This window comes from Akebia trifoliata, chromosome 4 (assembly GCF_017979445.1).
Source record: "Akebia trifoliata isolate Shusen 1 chromosome 4, ASM1797944v1, whole genome shotgun sequence".
Taxonomy (NCBI): Eukaryota; Viridiplantae; Streptophyta; class Magnoliopsida; order Ranunculales; family Lardizabalaceae; genus Akebia; species Akebia trifoliata.
In genome coordinates this window covers 21,402,814-21,420,745 of record NC_141378.1, presented here as the reverse complement: position 1 = coordinate 21,420,745, position 17,932 = coordinate 21,402,814, and the positions used below count along the sequence as shown (strand labels likewise).

The following is a 17,932-nucleotide window of genomic DNA, read 5'->3' as shown; positions in this document are numbered from 1 at the left end:
TTAGGCTAAAATCGAAGTATGGGTGTTAGGTACGGACTTGGGACTTCAAAACTAGGGTTTATGACAGGCTTGGGGGACTTTTTGACCTACTTCTCTTAGGGTTTATTATTTGATACAAAAATTGGGTATGAGGACCCCTATTTATAGATTTTTTTTAAGGGTTGATTGAAATAGAATTAGTGTTTGATTAGAATTCTTTTAGTTAGAGTTGTATTTTAATTAGAACTGTTTTAGGTAGAGTTATATTTTAGTTAGAACTGTTTTAGGTAGAATTATATTTTAGTTAGAACTCTATTACATAGAGTTATCATTTAATTAGAACTCTATTAGGATTTTGACTTTTGGTCTTATTTGATTGACTTTAAGATTTTGACTTTAGTCTTAATTGATTGACTTTAATACCTTGACTTTAGTCTTACTTAATTGACTTTAATTTTGACTTTAGTCTTGCTTGATTGACTTTAATACCTTGACTTTAGTCTTGCTTGACTGACTTTAATTTTTTGGAGAACCCCCCTCTATTATATATTTAATTCTTTGGACCCCCAAATGGAGGGGTCCTTAAAGAAATATCTTGCGAACCCTCAACAATTTTGCCTAAAAGCCTGATTAATCGATTTCTTTGGTTCAAAATTTTAAATTAATTTCATTAATATTTCACTTTAATTATTTAATGTTTTATTTATTAATTTTAAAATTTTTAATTATGAAAATTGTGAAATTACCATTATAGAGGAAACAATGATTAAGAAATGTCTGCTAGATCTAGGGGCCAATGTGAATCTTCTATCATTTTCTATCTACAAACAACTAGGTTTGGTTGAACTCAAACCTACAGATATCATTCTCAATTTGGCAGACAGATCAGTCAAGATTCTCAAAGGAATAGTGGAGGATGTAGTAATTAAGGTTAAAGACTTCTATTTTGTCATTGATTTTGTGGTACTTGACACTGAACCCGTCATAAATCCAGACAATCATGTTCCAGTAATCTTGGGTTGACCATTCTTAGCTACATCTGATGTTGTGATCAGATGCAGAAACGAGATCATGACCTTAGCATTTGGAGACATGAAAGTAAAATTGAATGTCTTTTACAACAAGTGTCAATCCATTAATATGGATGATATGGAGGAGGTCAATATGATTGATACATTGGTCAGCAGAACATTCTAGGAAGCGGAGAACATTGATCCGCTAGAAGAATACTTAGGTCAATTTGACCTCGAGTTTGATGAAGAACAGTCCATCAAGGAGGTAAATGCCCTCCTAGAATCCGTCCCCGAGATAGAATTCGCAATTTGGCAACCTAAAATAGAGAGTCTCCCCACACTTCATCCCAACCTTCAGTTGAAGAGACTCCTAAACCTGAACTCAAACAGTTGCCTAACACGCTGAAATATGCATTCTTAGGGAAGGTCGAAACCTTCCCTGTAATCATATCACCTGACTTAGAAAAGTCCCAAGAAGAGCAGTTATTAGAAGTCCTTCGAGAACATAAGGAAGCTATTGGTTGGACCATAGCTGCTATCAAGGCATCAGTCCCTCTGTGGTTATGCACCAAATATACATCGAGGATAACTACAAACCATCGAGAGAATCACAAAGGAGATTGAATCCGATCTTACAAGAGGTTTTCGAGGAGAAGTCCTCTAATTGTTAGATGTAGGTATTATATACCCCATCTCAGACAGTAAATGGGTAAGTCTTGTTCAAGTGCTCCCAAAGAAATTCGGTGTCATCGTTGTGACCAACAAGGACAATGAACTAGTACCAACTCGTAATCAAATTGGGTGGTGAGTTTGTATAGACTACAGGAAATTGAACTCTATGACATGAAAAGATCACTTCCCTCTCACATTCATAGATCAAATGCTCGAACGCCTAGCTAGACATGCTTACTACTACTTTATTGATGGATATTCTAGGTACAATCAAATCCCGATTGCCCCTGAAGATCAAGAAAAAACAACTTTCACATGTCCCTTCGGGACTTTTGCCTATCGACGCATGCCATTTGGGCTTTGTAATGCTCCTGCAACTTTTCAACGATGTATGTTGAGCATTTTCTCTGATATGGTCAAAAAATTTCTTGAAGTCTTCATGGATGACTTTTCAGTCTTCGGAGCTAGCTTTGACAATTGCCTACATCACTTATAGTTAGTCTTAGCTAGATGCCATGAAAAGAATCTAGTGTTAAACTGGGAGAAGTGTCATTTCATAGTCACTTCCGGCATTGTTTTGGGACACATCATATCCCACTAGGGAATTGAGGTAGATAAGGCAAAAATTGACCTTATCGCTAATCTACCTCCCCCTAAAATTGTGAAGGAAATCCGTTCTTTCCTAGGGCATACAGGTTTTTACAAGCGCTTCATTAAGGATTTTGAAAAGATTTCCAAACCTCTATGCGACTTATTATCCAGAGATGCAAACTTTGAACTCTCTATCACCTGTCTAAATGCTTTTGACAAACTCAAAACTGAGTTGACAACAGCACCTATCATCCAACCACCAAACTGGAATTTGCCCTTTGAGGTGATGTATGATGTTTTAGACTATGCAATAGGTGTTGTACTAAGACAACGAGTTGACAAACTCCCCCATGTTATCCAGTATGCGAGTAAAACGTTAAACGATGTCCAACTTAACTGTTCAACAACTGAAAAAGAGCTGCTAGCAGTAGTCTTTGCTCTGGAAAAATTTCGCTCCTATTTAATAGGATCCAAGGTGATAATCTTCACTGATTATGCAGCGCTGAAATATCTTCTTTCCAAGAAGGATGCAAAAGCAAGGTTAATCCGATGGGTTCTTTTACTACAAGAATTTGATCTGGAAATTCGAGATAAGAAAGTATGCGAGAATGTGGTTGCCGATCATTTATCCAGACTGGTAGTTGAAACAAGTTCTGACTGCCTTCCAATCTCTAAGAACTTTCCAGATGAACAACTGATGTCTATCTCCAATATGGATACACCTTGGTACGCTGACATTGTCAATTACCTGGTGATTAGACAAACACTGACCTCATGGAAGAAACAAGAGCAACTTAGATTTCTCGCCCAAGCTAAATGGTTATTTTGGAATGACCTGTACTTATTTAAGTACTGCCCAGATTAAATAATTTGTTGGTGTATTTCTGTCCATGATCAGAAACATATACTCGATTTCTACCACAACCACGCCTGTAGTGGACACTTTGGAGGGAAGAAAACAGCAGCAAAGGTGTTGTAATGTGACTTTTACTGGCCAACATTTTTTCGTGATGCCCACATCTTCGCTAAATGGTGTGATCGACGCCAACATTTAGGAAAGATTAACCGAAGGAATGAAAAGCCTCAACAACCCATTTTGATCATTGAAATTTTCGATGTTTGGGGCATTGATTTCATGGGACCCTTTCCCATTTCGCATGGATTCCAATTTATTTTAGTCACGGTCGATTACGTATCTAAATGGGTAGAAACAACAGCCTGTCGGACCAACGATCACAAAGTCGTTGTCAACTTCCTTAAAAACACCGTATTTGCTCATTTCGGTATCCCAAGGGCAATCATTAGCGATGGAGGTAAGCATTTTTGTAATCGAATTTTTGAAAGTCTCATGCGTAAATACACTATCACTCACAAGGTCACCACTCTATATTACCCTCAAACGAGTGGATAGGTCGAAATCTCCAATCACGAAGTCAAGATCATTCTTGAAAAAATAGTCAATCCCTCACGAAAGGATTGGGTTTTGCAATTAAATGACGCATTGTGGGCATATCGGATTGCTTTCAAAACTCCGATTGGCATGTCCCCCTATCGTCTCATATTTGGAAAAGCCTATCATCTCCTAGTAGAACTCGAACACCGTGCATATTGGGCTATAAAACATCTTAACTTTCATCTCGTCAAAGTAGGAGAGCACAAAAAGCTTCAACTCTCTAAGTTAGAAGAACTGCGTAATGATGCATACGATAATGCTCGACTATACAAGGAGCGTACAAAGGCCTAGCATGACAAATACATTCCAAGAAAGTCCTTCCATATAGGTCAACAGGTATTACTCTATAATTCCCGCTTTCACATATTTGTCGAAAAATTGAAATCTCGATGGACAGGACCCTTTGTGGTCCATAAAATTAATTCCTATGGCAACATTGAGATACTCAATACAACGGATGGTAGTATTTTTCAAGTCAATGGTCAATGACTCAAGCCATTTCTCACACTACCACCCAAAAAAAAAAGATTCATATCTGAGGAATCCTGTGTATCAAGATTAGCTTCATGTCATTGTTTGGCTGACAACAATAAACTTAGCGCTGCTTGGGAGGCAACCCATGTGTTTTTATTTGTTTGTTTTTAGTAGTATAGTTAAGATTTCCTTTTTTAGATTAGAATGTTTTTAATTAGGCTATTTTTCAAATATTAGGTAGGATTTCTTTTATGCAATAATTGCTTTGGAAATTATTATTGTTATAACTTTCACTTTTTTTAGATTAGTTATAACAAAAGTTTGCACATTAACGCCAAAATTGATTCAGGTGTGATCTAACATTTCTCTTTTTTTCCTTATTTCTTGCATATTGAGGACAATATGTCATTTAGGTTTAGGGGTATTAGGTTAGCTCACTGAAAGCGCCCTCGATCCGCGGGGTGCGCGGATCCGCTTTTGACCCTTGAGGTTTGGGAGTCGCCACCTAGTTATTATGGTCTAGGAACCAAACTGACTCTAAAACGGATAATGAACTAATCTACTATAGAAAATCTGAATCTGGGGATCATGTTACGGGGTTGGAAGGTGTTAGGCACCAACCCCGCCCGGCCATTGCCGGTCTCTACTTATCCCAAATAAATCTACATCGCTAATGACAAACCTAGATTAAAAAATAATGAAAAATCTTACCTTCGATCTGCAAAAGTGATATTCCCTCAGATCTGGTGAAAACGACTCCTTGTACCGTATTCCTGACTTCGTTCTATCTTCGGATCTGATTTCTGATCTTCGAGGTAAGGTATCTCCTTCTTGGATCTGGGTGCTTCGAATTTGTTGTGGATTTTTGGGATGTTTTTTAGAGGTTTTTGGGTGTTTTTTAGGCTAAAATCGGAGTAGGAGTGTTAGGGAAGGAGTTGGGGCTCCAAAATTAGGGTTTTTGGGAGGTTGTGGAGGCTTCTTTACCTACTTTTTTAGGGTTTTTTCTTTGATACGAAAATAGGGTGTGGAGGCTCCTATTTATAAAGTTTTTAGAAGCATTAGGGTTTGATTAGGGTTTTTTTAGACTTAGTCTTTAGGGTTTTAGGGTTTTGACTTTAGTCTTATGAGATTGACTTGATTAGTTTAGATTAGGGTTTTGATTTAGGGTTTTGACCTTAGTCTTATGAGATTGACTTGATTAGTTTAGATTAGGGTTTTGACTTTAGTCTTATGAGATTGACTTTAATACTTGACTTTAGTCTTACTTAATTGACTTTAATTTTGACTTTAGTCTTATTTGATTGACTTTAATATCTTGACTTTAGTCTTGCTTGATTGACTTTAAATTTTTGGAGAACCCCCCTCTATTATATCTTTGATTCTTTGGACTCCCAAATGGAGGGGTCCTTAAAGAAATATCTTGCGAACCCTCAACAATTTTGCTTAAAACCTGATTGATAAATTTTTTGGTTTAAATTTTAATAATTAATTTTATTAATGTTTCACTTTACATTATTTAATGATTTATTTTTAATTTTGAAATTTTTAATTATTAAGATTGTGAAATTACCATTTTGCCCTCGGAGAGGATTTTTTACGTTTTAAGTCATTTTTCAATGTTCCAGGATGTTTTGGAATCAGTTTTTCATAAGGAATTCAATGGGAATGTTGGTTTTTGTCATTTATGAAGTTTTTTTTATGAAATGGTCGTGAACTTTATGAGGGGTATTTTCGTAATTTTACCAAATTTTGTGAAAATTGACGAAGTGGTTTACTTGGTTTCGATTTGTTATTTTATGTGTTTGAGTGGGTTTTCCTAAGCGTAATGTAGGCTCTAAGGTTGTTTTGATGTTAGGGGTATTTTGATAATTTGGTCATTTTTAGTGATTTTTATCGTGAAGCTTCTTTTTGGTTTGCAAGATGATGATTTCTATGTTTCTGGGGTCGTATTTACCTAGCGTAGCGTGGTTTCTAAGTTTTGTCAGTTCGAGATACCTCATCCGGATTTCTGAAACATATCTGGTAACAAAATGAAGTATTGGAATAAACATCCATCATTGGGAACCTTTGCGATCGGGTTGACGAGTTGATTAATCAGGAGAGTGCAAAAATGGGGTGTCTACACTCACAATTGCATTGTATTTTATTGATAGTTCAGTTTCATATTTACTTCACTGCTAGTTTAGTTTCATGTTTTCAAAAACAAAAAAATTGAAAAAAAATTTTATTTAGCACTTTTAAAATATTTTCTTCAAACTTTTTCTATGTACTGTTTACATATGAATTTCAAATTTCAGGCTTATGTCCTAATTTTTTATCATAAGTTTTTGTTGATATTCCTTATAAAGAAAATCAAAAGAATATTTTTAAAAAATTCATGACACTTCTAATTGAGTAAAAATAAGATTTTATGGAACAAGTGTTGACCCTCTTCTCTATCTAGGATGTTAGGGGAAACCGAATCTAGTGAGCTATGACTTCCTTGTTCTTTGGTTGGCTGGTTAGAAGAAAAACAGAACTAGAGATAATATGACTTAGACAGCAACCATAGGATTAGACTGGGTACCTTGAAAATGGCTACCTGTTTTTTGTAAAAAGAATACCAGAAAAGTGGTGAAGTTGAGAAAAGAAAAAAAGTAAAAATACTTGAGCTAAAAAAGTGCAAAAAGGAAAAGAGTCGAATGTGGAAAAATAAAGTAGTCAATAGGGTGAAAGTCGTCAATAGTAAAAACATGAGTAAACTGGAATATCATCGATAAAACCCCTTAGAGGTATTAAAGTAAACATCCACACCTCTCAAATCCTAGACAGGATGCTTAGTTTCGAGTTAGAACTGAGAAGAACCGACAATTCTTAATAGTTAGGAGGTGAAATCTTGTTCCTACAAAAGATATTTTTTAAAGAAAAATCAAAAAAATTGCACGAGCACTTAAGTTATGTTTGAAATTTTCTAAACTGAGGAGTGAAAACTAGAACTTTGCTTAAACGTATGGACCTTTGACTGATTTGTGAAATATCATTATGTTTACCTTACATACATTGAGTTTGACTTTGATATTTTTATAAAGTGTTAGAATTTTGTGGGTATATTTACTGCAAACCCTCACAAGTCAAACTCGTCCACTAGGATTAACCTAGGGGTTTAAGGGCTTGCTGCATTCGCTAAATGCAGTCGTGTAACCTACGAAAGTTGTTTGTGACTTAGTTTTAATTTATTTTTACTCGAGACTAGCAAAATCTAGGTTCGGGGTGTGATCAAGGTCTAGAAAGTCGTTTCTAGAACCCTAATTACATAGACTTTATCAATAAATTATACGCGAAACCCACTAATTACATATATTTCATTATTAGTCCATAATAATTCGTGTTTTCCATTTAATTATGTAATTCGGTACTAATTACGATTATTTACGCGTAACAAGAATTATTCGTAAAGTTTCAAGATGAATCAGGAAAAACTGAAGTTAACACTATGATCCGGGATCCAAAAGAAGACCGTAGATCAAAAGTCAAATCAATTGATTAAAACTTCACGGCTGCGCCATGGTCAACTGCGGTGGCACGGTCAATTAAGAAAGTCAAACCTCAAGATTTGTATTGAAACTTGGCGGCTGGATACCATTCGCAGTAGATTATTTTTAGTATTTTATGTAAATGCGGAAAGTCTCCGAAATCTTAATTTCAATAGAAAACCCTAATCTGGTCTCTCTATAAATAGAAGACCAGACCTAGAGTTGAAGGGAGATGAAAGGGAGAGTTAGTTTGAGGATAGATTTCAGAGAATTAGATTAGTGTTTTATTTTCTTTCTTTTCTGAGTTTTATGAAAGTTGTAAGGAGGCTCCGTTGGTTTGAAGTCAAGCAATAAAGATAACTTCTTTCGTCCATCTTTCTTTTCTCTCCATGTTTCCTTTATTTTATTTTTGCTTTATTGTTCTTACAATAATTATTGGTTAAATCTTCGGTAGATCGATTGAAGAAGCCTGAGTAAGTTTTGTTAGTGTTTTACGATTCTAATAATGATTTAATAGTTTATTGTGATAACATAGGTATTTATTATTAAGTTGAATATTAATTATTTTTAAAGTTTTGATGGTCTCTTTCTTTGATAAGTTCAAGAAGATCCATGCTCTACAGAGAATAGTTAATGTTTACCTAATAATCTCGACCTAAACTATTTCATACTTTTGATTTTTATTTATATTATAACTGTTTAATTTTTCGATCCACAAACATTAGTTTTGTTTAGTGGATCGAGATAAATAGAGAATCAGAATTCACTGATAAAGCTTGTGAAGGTAGATCCAATTGATCTACACTTCTCTCTCATATTCTTAAATTTATTCTATTTTAGTAGTTTATTTTAAATAAATCATCTCCTGCAAACTATTTTTAAAAGTTTTTCGAAAACTTGAATTGGATTTGAAGAAATTTACTTTGGATTAACGTTGTCTCTGTGGTTCGACCCCTTGCTTGCCAAGGTTTTCTTTTGTTCTTTATTTTATCATCATCTACAGCTCGAACAATACTACATATAGTGGCAGATATTAAGATCCGCTACAATAATTCAATTTTTAACAAATAAAATATACCACATATAGCAGCGGATAAGAAAATCCGCTGCAATAGGTCAATTGTTAATAAATAAAAATATACTACATTTAGTGGCGGATATTAATATCTGCAGCAATAGGTCTATTTTTAATAAATAAAATATACTACATGTAACGGCAACTATTAATATCCGCTGCAATAGGTCTATTTTTAAAAATGAAAAATGGGGGTATCTGCACCTCCGTCTGACCTCCCACATTCTCATATATATCTGTAATAAGAGTGAAAGTAAAGATATATGGCTAAAAAGTTCGGAATGGGTTGATTTTTTGTGAGGATGGAGATAATCCCATGAAAAGTGGTTACAAACTAATGATAAAAATTGACGGTCCATGATTCTTCAACTTATAAAATAGGGTTAGAAATTTCAGAATGGGCTGATTTTTTTGTGAGGATGATTTTGTCACTATAGAGATCATCTCACAAAAAACCAGGCCATTCTGAAACTTTTAGCCTATATAGGACAACACTTTGTCTAGAAGTTTGTCTATGGAAACTAATCATATATTATACAAGTATAACAAATTCACATTTTCACATTCCAAAGTTTGACATCCAAATAAAAAGTCCAAATTCATTAAAATTGAAACAAATAAATTGTTTCTTTCAAAATGTGAACTTTCAATCCTTCAAATCGAAAGCAAAACCCCGAGACTTTAGTGGGGAAAAAAAAGATTAAATACCTTATCATTGCATTCTTTCACATTTCTTCGAACACAGAAATGGAAACATACAGAACAAAAACATTCATAGTGTTCCAAAACATTTCTTCGAACACAGAAATGGAAACATATAGAACAAAAACATTCATAGTGTTCCAAAACATTCACTTTAGACTGTAACCGCACCTAAGTGCCTTGTCCCAGGATAAAAATAAAAATAATGGATAATACCGTCCGGAAGGGTTTCCCAGGTCATGTCCCCTCCTCTTCTAATCAAAGAGGAGGAGAATGAGCCCACCAAAAAAAAAAACACACATGCAGGAAAAAGCATATACACCATAGGGAGGGAAGAATGAAAATTCATTCATGTGCTTCTCAATAGCAATCCAATAAAAAAAATAGCCAAGGTTAAAAAAAAACACCGTGACATAGCATGGAGCAATTGTAGCTAGTCGAAAGTCGCCAGTCCACGTTCTCTCCAATAGGTGAGTGCACAAAAGTGGCAGCTAAAGCATTCACCTTCCGCTCGCTACTGACTCTCTGAATTCATGTTGTTCAACAAACAATATCAGAAAAGGAATGCACTAAGGAGAAAATCAAAAAAAAAAAAAAGAGACAAATATAAGGATATTATGTTGCAAACAAACCTGTGCAAGTGAACCTTTTGGAGCATATAAGCCATTAAATCTCAATGAAACATCATGATGGGTGCTAAGATGATAAAACTTGGTGGTGACATGAAATTGTTCAAATCTACTACAAAGAATCTCAGTCTGGTTGTTGTTGATGATTCTGGCAGCATCCTGACCGTTAGAGATGTTTACCACGAATTGTACCATATTCTGCATACCCTTTCTTGAAGAAAAATTCAAATCCTCATTAGGCTGATAACTCAGTAACTTATTAATTGCCTGTCATTCTTAATTTGTTAGTCTTTCCTTTGTCAACTATGATCCCTCAGAATCATTCCTGTCAGAGTCATCTTCAGAGGAAGTACGCCTGAGATTTAAAAAAGCATCTGAAATAAGTTGTCTAAAATAAATATAACTACAAGCAGAATGCTCGGAGAAGAAGCAAAGAAGAAATGTATACAAGAAATGGAAATGACCTTTGAAGCCTTGAAGAAGAAGATTCAATTTCAAGAGAAGAGAAGAAGCTTGCGTTCCCACGAACCATCTAAAAGAAAATCAGCTTTTCTTTGTATGACTCCTCTGCTGAGCTGCTTCCTTTGATTTTACAGATTCAACTTTCTCATATGCAAGCAACCTAAATAAAACACACTCCACAAGCTAAATGTCAGAGGTCTAGACAGATTGCACTATAAACGATCACTATAAACATACCAAGGAAAAAAAAAGAAAAAAAATTAAACCATAAAACAGAAGTATGGAACAAATGGGCGAACCCAGCACATACTGAGTAAGTTTAGTACATGTCAAAAAATTTTGATTTATAATCTGTATGACACATTACTAAGATTGTTTGACATGTCAAGAAATTTCTATTGAAGTTATTTAGTTGGTCTTTACCTGTGTTGGTGGTGTTGTTTCATGTTTTTTTTTGCTAGTTGTATTGAAGTAATTGTCTCTTTGGTTGGAATGTAGTAAATGTTGATCACAACTGTCCATCATATAGTAAATCTTTGGTGGCAGCATTCCAAATCGTCTTCATCTTCATTTGAAGCTTAGTCCAAGTCTTCATACATTCTGTTGTTAAGGATACTGAGGATCTACTTTTGTGATTATTCTTCCACGATCAAAATTATTGTTGGTTGGGCAACTCAAGGTCTACTTTTGTGATGTTCTCTCTAAAGTTGTGACTTTCTGCTTGTAAGTTTATCTAAATGGCTTGAAGATTGAAGATTCATATGTTGTTTCCATTTCATCGACATATCTAATGTCAGTGGAGTACAGGTAACATGATACCCATCCATTCCCTATAACGAGGTTAAGGTAATGATCCAAGTTCTATTGAATCTCTCTATGTAGAAGTAGCTCCTATACTATATATTCAGGCTTATTCTTTTGTTTTTTTAACTCAACCCTCATTAGACATTTGTTTGTTGAAGCCTTTTTGCCACCTTTTCTCCCCATAAAAAAGCCTTGGGTTGTTCTGGTAATACATTGCTTTCTAAGTAGTTAATCAACTCAACCTACCAAGTTCTCTATTTAGCATCTATTGTTAATGTTATTTTGGTTGTTGGCATTCAGAAAATTTTACATACTGCTTTTTGTTTTTTTTTTTTTTGAGATACCTCCCTCAAATTAGGGCCTCCACAAATTGAACTACAGAAATACCCCTAAAATAAAATTACAAAATTAACACGAATTAACAGAAAGATTTTATAGACTACTTTTTGAGATATCACCCAACCATGAGTGATTTAACACAAATTGTACCATAGAGGAACCATCACAACGTGACCCACAGAACTATTATCATCAATAAGCAAAAACAAAAACAAAAAAATGGCTCACATTAATTTCAACTTTAGTTTCTACAAGATAACACAACCTTGGAACATTTTTTTAGCAAATAAATCTGATTAGAGCATCCCCATTACCTCATCTCAACTATGAAAAAATAAATCTAATTCATGATTCAAATCATCTCATAATTGGTGTTATTGAGCCCATGTCTAAAAAATCCTCAAATTTTAAAAGTTTTAGCAAAAAAATGGACTCTTTTGCTATTTTTTCAAATGCTCCTATGCATAGTTGTGGGTCATATGGGTCTTCTAGGTTGTAATCATTGCAGGAGGGGTTTTAGGTGGTGATGTTTTGACAAATGGTGGCCCGCCAACTGAACTGTCCTTTTGACAACTGGTTGGTGAGTTTTAAATTTAAATGGTATGTTTCTTGGAGACTAGTGTACCTAATTTAAATTAACAACAGCATTGCAACAATGTGGGGATTATGCAGCAAAAAACTAATTACTCAATTAAAAAAGGGGAGAGTAGTTACACTATGGGATCAAAACTGAGGATCAAAGGAGAAAAGCTTTCTTTGTTCATCAGTTGGATTTATTAACCATCGGTAGAACATAAATGCTGCCCCAACTACCGAGGAAAGGGAGAGCATTGCTAGGAAACCAAAATGAGAAACATCATTTGCAATTATTGCAACTCCACGATTTTGTATTGGGAAACTAGCCCCAAACAACAGTGTTAGATGATAAAAATAAGTAATTTCCATGTCTATGAGATGGAAAACTCTAATCTGTAGAATTTGGAGCCCCAACACTGACTGGTCAAAAAGATAACTCAGAAAGAGATCCATTTCAAGGGAAGCAATATATGTAGCTAACCTGTACATGGAAACTCCAAGAAAGATTTCTTCCTTCAATGGTGTAAAATCAGCTTAAAGGAACTTCATCAACCAAAGCCAGATCCTTCGCTAGCTTCATGGATAGCAAGAAGCAAGAAAAGGGGTCTAAATTTACTTTCTTTCCAAATCCCCGAAAAAGAGAAAACATATCAAAGATTGGAGCAGTAAATGTCATATTAATTTAAACGAATACATTACTGATTGAACTCGAAGAATGAGGTATGATAATTATAAAATATATATATATATATATATAAATAAATAAAAAAAAAAATAAAAAAACAGAACCTACCTTAGTATAAGATATAGAAGTTTTTCCAGTTTTCTCAGTGGAAAGTTAAAAAGATGAAACTTAGTATATTTTTCTTGAAGATCACAGAGATTGACATTAGAGATATTTGTGAAGGCTCTAAGAAGACAAGAGGAAGGCCAAAAATGGTGTAAATTGAGGAAGTAAGAAAAGTTCTGAAGATGCATACCTTAGAAAGTAGATATAGGTCTAGCTAGAGTTGAATGGTAAAATATGATCCATGTTGTGACCCTAGTACTTAGATAAGGTGTAGATGTGCGATCGTAGGGACTAGTCCCATCCCAAAAGGGATTTTAGTATCCCCCACCAACCCCCTCCCCAAAAAAATTGCTCATAGTATAATTTGGCATCTTCTTACCTCAGTTTTCTCATAAAGGATGTGCTTCTCCTCATTCTCTTGTCAAACCACCAGCATCAATTCTTCACCTTGAAACTGCACATTTAAACGTCCCCTCAAGTCCTTACTAGGTCGCATCTTTAATTGATTATAAGAATCCTCTAGGACATATACACGACGAACACTTATGCACAATGGGACAGAAAGTTGCTCATGTTGTTGCCTGATTCTTGAGCAAAAATATGCTCTTTTGTTGTCAAAATCGATAAGCCTTGGTGCCTTCAACATCATAGAAATTGATTTCTCCGGCAAACCAGGATTCTGTCTGACAAAAGCATTCACAAGGCGTCAATGCTTCTCAGCAAACCTTGCAAATGTCATGGCAGCAGCATCATGTCGCCCCTGGACAGCCCCCCCCATACATAACTAACGATTATGACGAATTGTCAGCAAATTCTGACTTCTCTTGCAGTAGCATATACATGATCTTGCAGCATGATGGAATGGTTCGTTTGCAGCTTCTCACACAAAACAAAAAAAGCCTCGATAAATGGTAAGAGTCGTTGTGTGCCAAAAGGAAGGGGTGGAAACAGAGGAGGCACCCGCTACATGCTCCCCGGCAATTGGATTTGATATAGGACAAGAAGATGAGCTCTGCCCCAGCTTCGCCTCAGTTATGCTTATACAGTCACTCAATTCTTGCCACAATGACTCTAATGCTACATTTAACTTCCACAGAATAATCAACCCATCAATTGAGCCAACTGAAAGGAATATTACAATATACAATCTAATAATAGCAAAATGGATCAAATCAACAATAACATAAAGTTGAATAATATGAGTGACTATTTTATAAGATAGACAATTGTATTTCCAACAAAAGGGAAGATAGATATGGGAAAAAAGTTTACATTTCCCATCTTAGATCTAGCCTTTGCTTCAAGGGTTGCTGATTCTGCCTCCTGTGTGCACAAAGAAATCAAGAAATTTGAAAGAGGAATGAACTAAATAGCATTAGAACCAACCACTACTTAATTATTATCCTCAAAGCTTCATACAACGCAACAGTAGGATAGAAGAACATTAGCAACGTGCAAACAAGTAGTCCATGTTGATGTGACAACTTAATCTCAAATAAAATAAGGCTTTCAAAGGGTTAAGTTGACAGCTCCTCATGAAAGGTAACAAAGTTAAGTAGGACACGTGACAGATATTTTATTCATTCAGGCCACATCACATAGAAGGATATAACCAATAAAAACATCTCAATGCATAAGTACTAGATCATGCTTTCACAGAAACAGAATTTACTTACTAAATAAAAGCATAATTAAAACACAAAATCCAAAAGCATACACCAATTCTCCTAAGTGAGACAAAAATAGTAGAAAAAATATCATGTACAATGGGCTTCAAAATGTAACAAAATATGAGCCATATTAATGAAATATATGCACCTCAATCTGTTGAAGTTTGGCTTCAAAAAAAATTTCCATGTCTTCTTCCTACACGAAATTATGAAAAGTGAAGTAAACTCTAATTCAACACAAAGTATGTAATAACTAGAAACAAAAGAAAATTCCTTCCCCAACGAACTAACATAATTAATATTCCATACCTTGAGTGTTCGTCCATCAGGAGTAGGATGCGCAAAAACAAAGACGCAGTCAATAAGAACAATAACAGATTCTTTGCCTAGACTTTTCCAGGGAACCTATAGATAAAACATTCGAGTCAAAGAACTTTGAAGGACCTAAATGCAACTCATCAAAATTAAAGAAATTTGTTATTTAAAAAAAAGGATAATATCTAATGCCTAGCAAGCTCATAAGAAAATGCAACAAACAATATCTATTTGAAACGTCATATAAGTTAACAAATCCCAAAAAAGTAGTGGTGGATATCCTATTATCCAAAAATTCATTCCCCTTAGGTGGTCCAATTTACTTATGGATAAGTTTTTCTATGTTTTATACAAAAATAATTGAAAAAGGTGCAAGATTCCTTTTTGTGGAAATGTCTAAATGATTCTAAAAGGAGGAATCAACCGTACCATTTTTCAGTAATTTGAAAACTAGCTACTGCTCAATGTTCCATAATTTATTCTTAGATCATTCATTCCCCAAATAATAAACACCCAACTTGTTTGCTTCACTGAGCAATAAGAAAAGTTATAAACATCTTTCACCCACACAATGTCATCAAAACCTCAAGAGGCTTGAATGATCTCCTGGCAAATGACAAACCACTCGAATTCCCTATGGATCATATTGAGGAATAACCTCGTTCTATTAATTGAAAGAGTTATCTTACAGAAAACCTTGAAGTTGTGGTAATGATTATAGGATGAAAAGGTTCTGACTCATTTGCTATACAGACTGAAAAGAAAGCAGTGCTATCCTATAGTCATGCAGCACCCAATTATTCGTCTCTGGGCATAATTTTAACTCCTTCATACCTAGTTTATGGTAGATGCCTTAATCAGTCCCACACTCACATTACTTTTACTGCACAATTCCAACATTAGCTTCTTATGTTTAATTTGCCTAGGATTCTCAATGTTCATGGTTATACACTATTTTTTCTTAAATATTTTACCCAAATTGTTCAATAAACATTTAAGCTACATATTCATGTGTTAATACACCCTTTATTAATACTTCAGAAATGCCAAAGACCAAAAATTTTGACAAATCTTGTTCTAGGACTTGCCATGTTTCATGTGAAAGTGCGTATACACGCTCATATCAAATGTATAAATATTGTCAAAAAATTATAAAGAGTTTCGTATTCAAAATTTAAGAAAAATAAATTGGATCTATTCGATCTGAAATTTTGAAAAATAGAAAACAAAAACAACTTAGGAAAAGTTGTGAATTTGAGCTCAAACTCTCAATTTTCTTAAAAGAACTTCTAAACGATCTGACTTTCACAAAGCATGAAGAAAATGTGAAATTAAGTCTAAAATAAAAAATAAAAATAAAAATTTTGAATCCAAACTTGAAATCCTTACCTCTGTTAGTAGAATTTCATCCAATCGATCTGGAACTCTTGAAGACAAACAAGAAGCTCATGTTTCTCTCGAAGACTCCAAATTTTTTTTACAAAGAGAGAGAGATTTTCTCTATTCCCTTCGTTTCTCAGAGGAGATTAGACCGAGATATCATGACAAAGATGAGATCAAGAGAGGGAAAATGAGAGAGAGAAATCAAAAGAGATTGAGACGAAGAATGAGAGAGATCGAGACAGAGAATGAGAGACAGATCAAAGGAGATCAAGAAAGAATGAGACCAGGAGAGAAGCTATGAGAAAAATTGAAGGAGAATGACACAAGCGGAGAATGTGAAAAAGATAGGAGATCGAGAGATAGATGAATACAATCTAGGTTCTGTTGTTTTCTCTTTACTTATAAATGAAAACCTAGAAATATTCGAATTTAACAAGTTTTCACGTAGTGACAAGCACCAACAGAATGAGAGAAAACGAGAGAGAGTGGCAGAGACGAAGAGAGAAAACGAGAGAGTGACAGAAACGAAGGAACGAGGAGGGAAATGAGAGGGAAGACGGAAAAAATTTTAATTTCGCGCACTATTCTTTCCGCAAGGTTGAGAAATTTTTACAGACGGATTTTGTTTCCGCTGCCATTTGTAGATAGATCGAAATACGAATGTGTTCCTATCACAGCGGATCAAATTATCCACTACAAAAAAACCACCATACTGTAGCAGAAATTTTCCTCCGCTGCTATAAATCGACGGTACAGATCCAATATTGTAGTCTCTACAACTGTGGAACCTATAATCCTTTGTTATATTAAATTTTAAAAAAATTTGATAAAAAGAACTCACTAAAACGAGTTTTTTAATAGAAAAATTGGCTTCTATAGTTGCGAAAAATACAATTCGCTGCTATACTCAATTTAAAAATTTTGGCCGTGCACACTAAAACGAGATTTTTAATAAAAAATTTCACTCTACTGCTATGAAAAATATAATCTGCTATTATATTTAATTTAACAAAAATTGATAGAAAGAACTCACTAAAACGAGATTTTTTAATAGAAAAATTGAACTCTACAGCTGCGGACAATACCATCCGCTGCTTACTCCATTTAAAAACACTTTTTTTAATAAGAAATTGGACTCTACGGCTGCGGAAAATATCATCCGCTGCTATATTCAATTTAAAAAAATTCATAGGGGAGAACCTATACTAAAGTGAGTTTTTTATATTAAAAAAATTTGATTTTTTAGTGGCAGATTTATTTGTCCGCTGCTATATGAGCCTGAATAAACAGAAAACTATTAGTGTGAATTTTCTGGGTTTGTAGGTCCCTCTAGCGACGGATACAATTATCCGCTGCAAAAATATATATCTATAGAGGCGGATAAATATATCCGCTGCAATAAATGTATATATAGCGACGGATAAAATTATCCGCTGTTATAAAACACCGTTATAAATCAAAAATGTTTTAGTGACATCTTTTGTGTGCTTCCC

The 17,932-nt window shown here is 34.5% G+C and overlaps 1 long non-coding RNA gene across 11 annotated transcripts; it reads right to left on the bottom strand.

Moving 5' to 3' along the window:
* Positions 1-5,720: 5,720 nt before the first annotated feature.
* Positions 5,721-17,079, bottom strand: LOC147404450 (uncharacterized). 11 transcript variants are annotated; one of them, XR_015177764.1, is made up of 9 exons: positions 16,446-17,079; positions 15,051-15,146; positions 14,344-14,937; positions 13,451-14,148; positions 12,763-12,855; positions 12,420-12,674; positions 10,565-10,722; positions 10,104-10,455; positions 5,721-9,996 (listed from the first exon to the last, which is right to left on the bottom strand). It is a non-coding gene; the product is annotated as an uncharacterized LOC147404450 (long non-coding RNA). The 11 variants fall into 11 exon arrangements; XR_015177769.1 differs by having other exon boundaries at positions 12,420-12,603; XR_015177770.1 differs by having other exon boundaries at positions 12,420-12,538.
* Between the last annotated feature and the right edge of the window lie 853 nt (positions 17,080-17,932).